We start from the raw sequence: 12,051 nt of genomic DNA on the forward strand, positions 1-12,051 counted from the left end.
AATATATTGAAATTAATTCTTGCACAATAATGACATAAAATTATGCAAAAAATAAAAATACAAATAAATGTTACCTCTTGTGAAAATTAGTTAACGAGAAGAAATGACAAATAATCAGGAGCCACGAACTTGAAACCGCGAAAATAGATTTCCAGATCTTCAATCACAATGTGAGAAAGTACAATATGTATTGCTTTTTTTTTAATGCCTATATCTCTGTGTGTGCCTTTTTTGTGTATGTATATAGGTGTTAGGAGAGGTGTAGGTGTGGGGTAGTGGGTTGTATTGTGTGGGGTGTGGAATGTGGAGGAAAATGTGAGGGAGTGGGAGTGTGGGGAAGTTGAGAGAAAGTGGGAGTATAACTTGATGATGGTTTTATTTTCTTTTCTTATTTATTTTTTTAATTTTTGGAAGATAAGTCAAAAGCTTTTGTTCTCCTTTTCCCTTTTTGGTTTTGTACGTGTAGTATGTTTAGGATAGGAGTAGGAGTGGGGTAGGTTTGTTAGATTATTTAGGTTATTTTTTTATCTTAATTTTAGTTTTACTCTACTTTTAAAAAATAATAACTATAAATAATAAATTATAATAACATATAAACTAATTATTTAAAATTAATAAAAATCTAAGAAAATCAACTAGCTATATATATATAAAAAAAAATTAAATAATACTAGCTTATTTATAAAAACTTAATTTCAAATATAGATTTTTTGTAATCTTCCATTTCTTTTTAAACAATTGACAATAAAACTTACCTTAAAAAGTGATTCTATTTTGTTGTTTTCAAATCTTTTAAAATAAACTTAATAAAATAAGAGAAAAGTCAAAATGTTTTCTTATATTTATAAAAATATTTCAGCTCTAAAAATGGTGTAAAATTTTAAGTTCGGTCAAAAATTACGTGTCTACAGTTTGCCCTTCTTTGACTGAAAACACGAAGAGTTTTCAGACAAAGAAGTAGACAACGTGACAAGTTTGAACGGACTCTTATTCGAAAAGAAAAATATGACCGAGTCCTAGTTTTGGACATCCTACATATCCCGGGTTATAAGGGAATCAGGTCACGTGTAGTTCAAGGAGATGAAATGAGAGTTGGAAGTCAAGTGAGGTCCCATTGAGGCTCCAGTTCGCGACTCCTATTGTTACATGAATATAAAAGACGAAAAATTTAAAGGAAATACAAATACACGACCCTATCTATGTAGCTTCTCTTGAACCTTGACTTGAGTCTTCGCTTCTTGAGTTATGAGATATTGATTTTCATCTCAAATGAGTTCAAAGGTAAACGTCTTTCTCCAGGTAGGTTCCTTTTACTGGTACTTGGTTATTACTTTTTTTTTTTTAGAATGAGTTGCTGCTTCTTCAATCGAAATTGATCTTGAAATTACACCTTTTTCCATCCAAGATCCTGAGCTGGAAATGTGGATTGACCCCATTCTATCACTAGATTCCTGAATTAAAACAAACAAAAAATAATAACACAAAATTTTGCCCCAGTTTAATATAAGAAATTTTGTGAGAGAAATAAAAAGATGGTGCTTAGCTTTAATCGAGACTTTGAACGATTCGAGCTTTGTCGCGATGTACTCTTTAGAGGGCTTTTGCGTGTTTACACCAACTCCATTCTTCATGATGAACCGGTTAAATAAAATTATGTTAGTCTAGTCCTATTATCAGGAGGGTCCTGCTATACTACGTCCATTATTCAGAGGGTCCTTCGCTATACTACGTCCCATTTTCAGAGGGTCTTGCTATACTACGTCCATTTTCAGGAGTCTTGTTTACTACGTCTATTATTCAGGAGGGTCTTGCTATACTACGCCATGTTAGGAGGGTCCTTGCTAAATACGTCCCATTATTCAGGAGGGTCCTTGCTAACTAGTCATTTCAAGGTCTTCTATACTACGTCCCATTGTTCAGGAAGGTCCTTGCTATACTACGTCCCTTTCAGGGTCCTTGCTAACTACGTCTCATTCAGGAGGGTCCTTGCTACCTATTGGGAGGGCTTTACCTACGTCCCATTATTCATAGGGTCCTTGCTACATCGTCCCATTATTTAGGAGGGTCTTGCTATACTACGTCCCATTTTCAGAGGGTCCTTGCTATACTACGTCCAATTGTTCAGGAGGGTCCTTCTAACTACGTCCCATTATTCAGGAGGGTCCTTGCTATACTACGTCCCATTATTCAGGAGGTCCTTGCTATACTACGTCCCATATTCAGGAGGTCCTTGCTATACTACGTCCCATTATTCATGGAGGGTCCTTGCTATACTACGTCTCATTGTTCAGGAGGGTCCTTGCTACTACGTCCCATTATTCAGGAGGGTCCTTGCTATACTATCCATTATTCAGGAGGTCTTGCTAACTACGTCCCATTATTCAGGAGGTCCTTGCTATTACTACGTCCCATTATTCAGGAGGGTCCTTGCTATACTACGTCCCCATTGTTCAGGAGGGTCCTTGTACTACGTCCCATTGTTCAGAGGGTCTGCTATACTACGTCCCATTATTCATGGAGGGTCCTTGCTATACTACGTCCCATTGTTGGAGGGTCCTTGCTACACTAAGTCCCATTTTAGGAGGGTCCTTGCTACACTACTCCCATTATTCAGGAGGTCCTTCTACACTATGTTCCATAGACTAATAAGACAAACAAACACTTACCCAATATGGACTATAATTCTTGTGCAATGTTGCATTTAGCTCTTCGTAGACTAAATTGAACATCTAGATTTTTGGATCTTTGATCTCGAAATAACTTGTGCCCCTGCTTCAACAAAGAAAATTTGTGAGTTTAAAAACGTGGTGGTTGGTTTGTGGTTCTGCCTTTTGACGAGGATTGCTCAAGTATTATCGTGTTTTACTTTTCCCAAACGCCCAGTGCTCGTTATTGATTGATTGTATTTTCACCCAAATTTGCTCATTTTAGGACTTAAATCCATATCTGCCTTTATGTCACGACACTCATTGTTACTTTCAACATGGACTTCTTCTGAATCCAAAACTTACCGATAGATGATAAACTCATTGGCCTGATGTTTGCCTTGTACAAATTTAGAGTTGGTAACAAGTCTTGAAATCTTTCTTACTTTCTTGACATAAACTCGACTCAAGGACATATGAAACAAAGTGATGAAAAGGGGAAGAAAAATATATACTACACAGAATAGCAGAAAATGATTCGATGAAACTCTCTTTTAGAAAGAGAAAGAAAGAAAAACTTATCTGAGTGTGGTAGCCGACTCTACTGATCATGACATGCAATTTGAATTGATTACCCGATTTGTCCATCCAATCTATTCATCAACCATTATTGATCATCTAATCTTGATGTGGAGTTCCAACTATTTGACGAAGTCATAACTAATTTCAAACTCTTATTCGCCTTATGATGTCCACGAGGTTTTTGCCACTAAAACTCTTTCACTTTGAATCCTTCAACTCACATTCGCCTCATGGTGCCCGTTAGGGTTTTCACCAGTAAAACTCTCTCATTTTTATTTCTCTCAACTCACATTCGCCTTATGATGCCCAGTTAAGGTTTTCACCAATAAGACTCTCTCTTTTCTATTATTTTTTTTTCACAGCTCACTTTCTTTTGATGCCAGTTGGTTTTCACCATAAGACTCTCTCATTTTGTTTCTTCAACTCACATTCGCCTTATGATGCCGAGTTAGGGTTTTCACCAATAAGACTTTCCTATTTTTGTTTCTCTCAACTCACATTCGCCTTATGATGCCCAGTTAGTGTTTCACCAATAAGACTCTCTCATGGTTTCATCATTTGTACCCTTAACATATCTTACTCTTGACATTTCAAAGGTTGATCCAAAGTCTTTCTTTGATTGAAACACAACTTTTATACAAGGTTAGAAAGAAATGACAAGATGAAGGCTCAAATACGACTTTAAATGATGGGATTGACTTTAGCTTTGGGATAGAAAAAAAAATAAAAAAAAAAATGACTTTTGCCCCAGTTTTTTTACAAATATGGAATTTTAGATTTTTTATTTGGTTAGACCGAACCCCAACTAGGGTTGCCTACGTATCTTATCGAAACAAGAATCAGGTCAAACGTAGTTCATAATGATTGATTTTCTTCTTTTTTTTTTTTTTATGGAAGAGCCAAGGAAGCACAAGAACCAAGAAGTAAATTAACTCTCAACAAGGGTGACAACATATGAATTAATACTTAGACACAAAACCAAGAATTTCATTACATCAACCTTTGAAATGTCAAGTCCAAACATAAGGGTTTCTAATACCGAAAAATCACATCATATATAATATCTCTTCACAGCATCAGCATTGATGACCATTTCTGTCATTTTGCCTTCTATATCTGCTAAGTAAAGAGCACCATTGGATAATACCTTCTTTACAATGAATGGTCCTTTCCAATTTGGAGAAAATTTGCCTTTGACTTCAGCCTGGTGTGGCAGAATACGTCCCAACACTAATTGACCCTCTTCAAACGTCTGGGACGCACCTTTTTGTTGTATGCTCGTGCCATTCTTTTCTGGTACAATTGTCCATGGCATACTGATGTCATTCGCTTCTCATCAATCAAACTTAATTGCTCCAAGCGTGTTCTGATCCACTCATCATCATCAATTCCAGCCTCTACAACAATCCGCAGGGATGGAATCTCAACCTCTGCAGGTATAACTGCCTCAGTCCCATATACCAGCGAATAGGGGTGGCACCCACTGACGTACGAACTGTAGTGCGATAACCCAACAAAGCAAAATGCAACTTTTCATGCCATTGTCGAGAACTTTGCACCATTTTACGAAGTATCTTTTTTATATTTTTGTTGGCAGCTTCTACTGCCCCATTTGCTTTTGGGCGATAAGGAGTCGAATTTCGATGTTCAATCTTAAATTGACGGCATACCTCTTGCATTAAGTGACTGTTGAGATTTGCAGCATTATCGGTAACAATTGCCTTTGGAATACCAAATCGACAGATGATGTTGAAATGAATGAAATCCACCACGACCTTCTTGGTCACTGACTTGAAAGTTACTGCTTCCACCCACTTTGTAAAGTAATCAATGGCCACCAGGATGAACCTATGACCATTCGATGCTTTTGGTTCTATTGGTCCAATCACATCCATTCCCCATGCCACGAAAGGCCATGGAGCAGACATCGCATGCAACTCGGAGGGAGGAGAATGTATCAAATCACCGTGTATTTGACATTCATGACATTTACGAACAAACCGTATAGAATCCCGCTCCATGGTGAGCCAATAATAACCTGCTCGAAGTATCTTCTTTGCCAGAACATATCCATTCATGTGAGGTCCACAAACTCCTGAGTGTACTTCAATCATGATTGTTGAAGCCTCTTTAGCATTTACACATCTTAGAAGACCCAAATCAGGTGTTTTCTTGTACAATATGCCTCCGCTTAAGAAAAAACCGCTAGCTAGTCGCCGAATAGTCCTTTTTTGATTACTAGTGGCATTAGTAGGACATTCTCCGGACTGAAGATATGTTTTAATATCATGGAACCAAGGTTTACCGTCAAATTCTTCCTCCACCAAGTTGCAATAAGCATGCTGATCACGAATCTGTATGTACAAAGGGTCGATATGAGCTTCGTCAGGATGTTGAAGCATCGAAGATAAAGTTGCCAATGCATCAGCAATCTCATTATGAACTCTAGGAATGTGTCTAAACTTTATTGACACAAACTGTCGACAAAGATCTTGTAAACAATGTTGATATGGTATGAGCTTTGGGTCACGAGTCTCCCATTCTCCTTGGATTTGATGGACCAGTAAGTCTGAGTCTCCTAGCACTAGCAACTCTTGGATGCCCATGTCAGCAGCTAACCTCAAACCCAAGATGCAAGCCTCATACTCTGACATATTATTGGTACAATAGAATCTAAGTTGGGCTGTTATAGGGAAATATTCCCCTGATTCAGACATAAGAACTGCTCCTATCCCAACTCCCTTCTTGTTAGCAGCACCGTCAAAGAACAACTTCCATCCTTGATCCTTATTATGAATAACTTCATCGATACATGATACCTCTTCGTCTGGAAAGTAGGTCTTAAGTGGTTCATATTCATCATCAATAGGGTTCTCTGCCAAATGATCTGCCAAGGCTTGAGCCTTCATTGCGGTCCGCGTCACATAGATAATGTCAAACTCTGTGAGTAATATTTGCCATTTCGCAAGCCTGCCCGTGGGCATGGGCTTTTGAAAAATGTATTTTAACGGATCCATACGAGAAATGAGATAAGTAGTATAAGATGAAAGATAGTGCTTCAACTTCTGTGCTACCCAAGTTAGGGCACAACACGTTTTTCAAGAAGGGTGTACTTCGATTCATAAACGGTAAATTTCTTGCTGAGGTAATAAATGGCCTGCTCTTTCTTCCCAGTGCCATCATGCTGGCCCAATACACATCCAAAAGAATTATCCAGTACTGACATATATAATATCAATGGTCTGCCCGGCTCGGGAGGAACCAACACAGGGGATTCGATAAGTAATTCTTAATCCTTTCAAAAGCCTCTCGACATTCTTCGGTCCATTCGACTGTGGCATTCTTTTTTAATAACTTAAAAATGGGCTCGCAAGTTGTTGTGAGTTGAGCAATGAATCTACTGATGTAGTTTAACCTTCCTAGAAGGCTCATAACCTCAGTTTTATTCTTTGGAGGTGGCAGTTCCTGAATGGCTTTTATTTTTGAAGGATCTAACTCGATACCTCGTCGACTGACTATAAACCCCAAAAGCTTTCCTGACGGTACTCCAAATACACATTTTGCAGGATTAAGCTTGAGATTATACCTGCGAAGCCTTTCGAAGAATCTTCTTAAGTCTTGCACATGATTTGACTGCTTTTTTGATTTAATGATCACATCATCCACATAAACTTCGATTTCTTTATGCATCATATCATGAAACATTGTTGTCATTGCCCTCATATAAGTTGCACCCGCATTTTTTAACCCAAAAGGCATAACCCGATAACAATATGTACCCCATGGAGTGATAAAGACGTTTTTTCTGCATCTTCATCATCCATAATAATCTGATGGTAACCCGCATAGCAATTCACAAAAGATGCAATCTCATGTTTAGCACAATTATCCAACAAAATATGAATGTTGGGCAAAGGAAAATCATCTTTTGGACTTGCTTTGTTCAAATCACGATAATCAACACACATTCGAACTTTGCCGTCTTTCTTAGGGACAGGTACGATGTTGGCTAACCAAGAAGGATATTGAGCGACTCGAATGACTTTGGCCTCAAGTTGCTTTGTGATTTCCTCTTTAATTATTACACTCATGTCAGTTTTAAGCTTTCTCAACTTTTGCTTTACTGGAGGGAACTTAGGATCAATCGGCAACTTGTGAACCACCATGTCAGTGCTTAATCCAGGCATGTCATCATAAGATGACGCAAAAACATCCTTGTAATCAAACAGAGCCTGGATTATATCCTCCTTTTGATGTCGAGCATGTACGCTTATCTTAGTCTCTTTAATATTTTCATGATCCCCTAAATTTATCGTCTCAGTTTCACTCATGTTTGGATTTGATTTATTCTCAAAAGATTTGAAATCCCTGCTTACTTCTTCAAATACTTCGTCTTCATCATATTCGATTTCTTGACTTATTATTTCAGGATTAGGTCGAAGATTAGATTGGATTTTAAGATCCGGTGAAAAATTCTGCATGCATGTCATATCACTAGAATCGGCATAGAAAGAACTGTATAGAAGAAAAAAAAAATATATTAGACTGAAATAAAAACACAATTACATCCTATTGAAAAGAAAATAGAGAGTTTGAAATAAAACGACGAGACAAAATCCGAATTACAACCCTTGAATAAATCGGATGACAAAAAGAAAAACAAGACAGACTACCAAGACTCATTCTTAATGGGGAGAGGAGTGGCCTCCCAATTGTTCAGCTGGACATCAGGACCAATGAATTGCACATCTCTGTCGCTAGTGCCTTCTCCGAGTTCAATCATATCAGCCTCGACAAATAAATCTTGAAAATAGTTGATCAATTCTTCGTGAACCTCCAGCACTGGCTCTGGGAGTGGTGACTCAGAAGATTCTGTTATGCGGGCTTTGAGGAAAGATTTGTATATGGGTGGTATAGGCTTGGTAAGTGACCATACATCTCTCTTCTGCTTCTTGGGCTTCATTTTGTCCTCGACTCTAGGCTTGTATCCTAAGCCAGAAGTACCAAGACTCTTTCGTGGACTCACCGGATAAGCTCTCCCTTGCAAGAAGATCCCCAAGCCTTTACCTGGTTCAAAACCATGCTTCAGCATTTCATTTACCATCATCACGGATGCCATGGGCAGTTGTGGTTTTGAAATGAGATTCCCCTCGAGGATATGCTCAACAACCACTACCTCAAAAGCTTGATAAACCAATGCCTCATTATCATTATTCGCCTTGATAAAAGGAGGGAAGAGTCTTTGTAGATTGACAGATCCCCCTCACCATGAACAATCACTTCTTGTCGATCGTATTCAAACTTAATCATTTGATGCAACGTAGAGGGGACTGCCCCAGCTCTATGCACCCATGGTCTTCCCAACAATAGATTGTAGGATGCATTGATATTCAGCACTTGAAAATTCACGGTGAAATTGACAGGCCCTATTTTTAGTATGAGCTCTATCTCCCCAATGGCATCTGTTTTGGACCCATCAAAAGCCCTAACACATACGTTGTTGGGTCGTACCCTTTCAACATTAACATTCAATTTTTGTAGAGTTGACAAGGGACAAATATTTGCCCCAGACCCTCCGTCAATTAGAACTCGAGTGACATATGAAAGCTCACACTTTACAGTGATATGGAGGCCTTGGTTATGTCCCGTACCTTCCACTGGTAGTTCATCATCTGAAAAGGTGATGCGGTTTACCTCAAAGATTCTCCCAGCAATCTTCTCTAACTGACTCACTGTAACTTCATTAGGAACATGTGCTTCGTTCAGAATCTTCATTACAGCTTTACGATGTTCATCTGAATGTATTAACAATGACAACAAAGAGATTTGGGTGGAGTTTTCCTTAACTGTTCCACAATGGAGTAGTCTGACAATTTCATCTTTCTTAAGAACTCCTCTGCCTCCCCTTCAGTGACTGGACTTTTAACTTGCATTTGGTCATTTTTATTCTTCCTTAATTCAGCTGGGGCATAGCATCTTCCCGAACGAGTCATTCCTCCTATTTCATCTACTTCTTCATTGATTTCTTTCCCTTTGTATGTCACGACGGTTGGCTCATAATTCCAAGGGACAGCCTTGGGGTTAGTCATTGGAAGTTGGGACACTGGCCTAATGATCACAGGTGGAATATAGGCACCTTGCACGATCAAGATAGGCTTATCTGGCCCTCTTGGAACAACCAATCTTGCCTCTTTCTGACTTGCCCAAACATCTTCAAGTGCTCCTTTCACAGTTAGGATGGGTGCGTTTGATGGGCTTAACTTTTTCGACGTTCTTTCTGCCTCTGAAGGCACCATTTTTGTCAAGTCAACAACATTCGCCGAATTTTCCATGCCAGTTCCAACCTTAAGGATTGGCTTGTATGGGACTGCAACTTCTTCGCAACCCTTCATCATTTCTAACATGTTTGTTTCAGTATGCCTGGGTAGTGGATTTTGATTGATGTTTGGTCTATTTGGGTTTTCAACGATAATTCGATGAGTATCGATCAAATCTTGAATCGCCTTTTTCAAGTACCAACACCTCTCTATGTTGTGCCCTGGGGCATCAGAACAATAAGCGCAGTGTTGAGAATAATCTAGATTTCTTGGGGAGGATTTGACATCTTTCTTTCAATAGGACTCAAAACATTCAACGTCCTTAATTTTTGAAACAAGCTAGCATATGATTCTCCAATAGGGGTGAATTCATCCTTAGCTCCATTTCCCTTCTTGTATTCTTTTCTAGGACGAAAAGGAAATCTAACAGTATTTTGGTGAATTTGTGGGGGTGGTGGATGATTTTGAGGAATTGGGGGACGCCATTGCGGATAAGAAGGGGGGACAATTGGCTGTGCGCTGAAAACGGGATATGGAGAGTATGGGATGGGATATTGTGGAGTTTGGGGAGGAAAATAGTGTTGCGGGGGATTATCTTGGACATAGGTCCGAGGTGCTGATACAACGTAGCTACATCCTCCCTTCTCTTCTTCCCTCCAATATTTCCAGAACCATTTTGAAGCACTTGTGTTGTGGCTTTTAAGGCAGCTTGGCTTACAATCTTTCCAGACTTGATGCCATTTTCCACCATTTCCCCAACCTTAATAACTTCAGCGAATGTCTTCCCGACGGCAGAAAGCAAGTAGTGAAAGTAATCAGGTTCTTGCGCTTGGAGAAAAACGTCAATCATCTCTGACTCCTTCATTGATGGTTTAACCCTAGCAGCTTGCTCCCTCCATCTAACGGCATATTCACGAAAATTTTCCGTGGTCTTTTTCCTCGTGTTGGCTAATGAGGAGCGGTCTGGCACAATGTCAATATTGTATTGGAATTGTTGCACAAAACATCGAGCCAAATCATCCCATGTATGCCAGTTGGCAATATCCTGGTCTATGAACCATTCGGATGCAATTCCCACTAGGCTTTCCCCAAAATAGGCCATAAGCAACTCTTCTTTGCCCTCTGCACCCCTCAGTTGATTGCAATATCTCTTCAAATGAGCTATGGGGTCTCCGTGACCATCGTATTTCTCAAACTTTGGAGTTTTAAAACCAACAGGCAAATGGACGTGGGGAAACATGCACAAATCGTTGAATGAGATGCCTTTGTGGCTTCCTAGTCCCTGCATATCTCTTATGCTCTGTTCCAAACTCTTCATTTTCTTAGCCAACTCTTCATGTTCCTCATTCTTAACCGTCTTTTCAACTTCGATAGGGGAACTATATTGATGGATGTGGGGATACGAGCTTGGAATTTTATTGCTTCTTCAAGGGTATAACCATGATCATGAGGAACTTTGGACGAAGGATCATTGTTGGGCATCATTGTTGGCTGTGGAATGATATTAGTCGGCGCAGTTGGCATAAAAAGTGGATTACTCATCATAGGGGTACTCAAAGGGCGCACCGTAGAAGTTCCAGCGACGTTGGATGTGTTAGCGTAGGGGCCGAATCCAGGTGGATAAATGGGATCATTTGTCGACACTTGGATAGAGGGTGGCATGTTTGTATTTAGATAGTCGCGTATTGAAGAAGGCGGAGCTTGTCCACTCGTCCAAGCTTCGTACATATCTGCCATTTGTTGTCTTAATGCCCTTACCTCTTCTATTGATGTTGTTTCTTGTGAAGTCATCTGGTTTCGGACCTCATCATGGTCAGACTCATTCCCGTCTTTGTGGGCCATTTTCTTCTTCCCTTTCGACCTTGTATTGTAGGGATGTGATGCCAGCTTAACCACAAACCAATCACCTTTAAGCTAATATGTATTTCTCTCCTCTCTCTCTCTCTGAATGAAGTAGCAAACATGTTAGTGTTAAGGAATCGTGCATATTGCATCCACATATATACTTCTAATATGGAAGACCTTATGTTTCATCCCGGCTTATCTAGGTGTTTTCTCCTATTTAGTTATTCTTGTTAAAAACGTTTGATCGAACCCATTGGGTTGCCTACGTATCATGTTAGTGCATGAATCAGATCTTTGCGTAGTTCGGGAATATACATTAACCTTTTTTTTTTTTATAGTTGTTATAGATATATACATATAGATATTACTATTTATATATATTTATTCATTTATACTAATGAAAAAATGAAACCAGACATAAACATAACTTAACATATCATTTCAATGTTTGGAACATAAGTAGGAAAACGATGAGAAAACCCGCTAAACAAAAGTCAATATCTTAAACAGACACGACCTAAACAAAGCGTAGAAAAGTAGGATGAAATAAAGCAGGACTTAAACTAAAGAAAACGACACTAAGGAAACAAATGTTTGTATCAACCCTCATATCCCAAAGACATAAATGTCATGCTTGCATCCCCATCTGCTTGCTCATGGAG

At 39.1% G+C, this 12,051-nt stretch overlaps 1 pseudogene; it reads right to left on the minus strand.

Annotated features, from left to right (window-relative positions):
* Positions 1-4,278: 4,278 nt before the first annotated feature.
* Positions 4,279-9,619, minus strand: LOC125833779 (uncharacterized; annotated as a pseudogene).
* Positions 9,620-12,051: the final 2,432 nt, after the last annotated feature.

The sequence above is a fragment of the Solanum verrucosum genome, unplaced genomic scaffold, assembly GCF_900185275.1.
Source record: "Solanum verrucosum unplaced genomic scaffold, falcon-dt-bn FXZP01000660.1, whole genome shotgun sequence".
Lineage (NCBI taxonomy): Eukaryota > Viridiplantae > Streptophyta > Magnoliopsida > Solanales > Solanaceae > Solanum > Solanum verrucosum.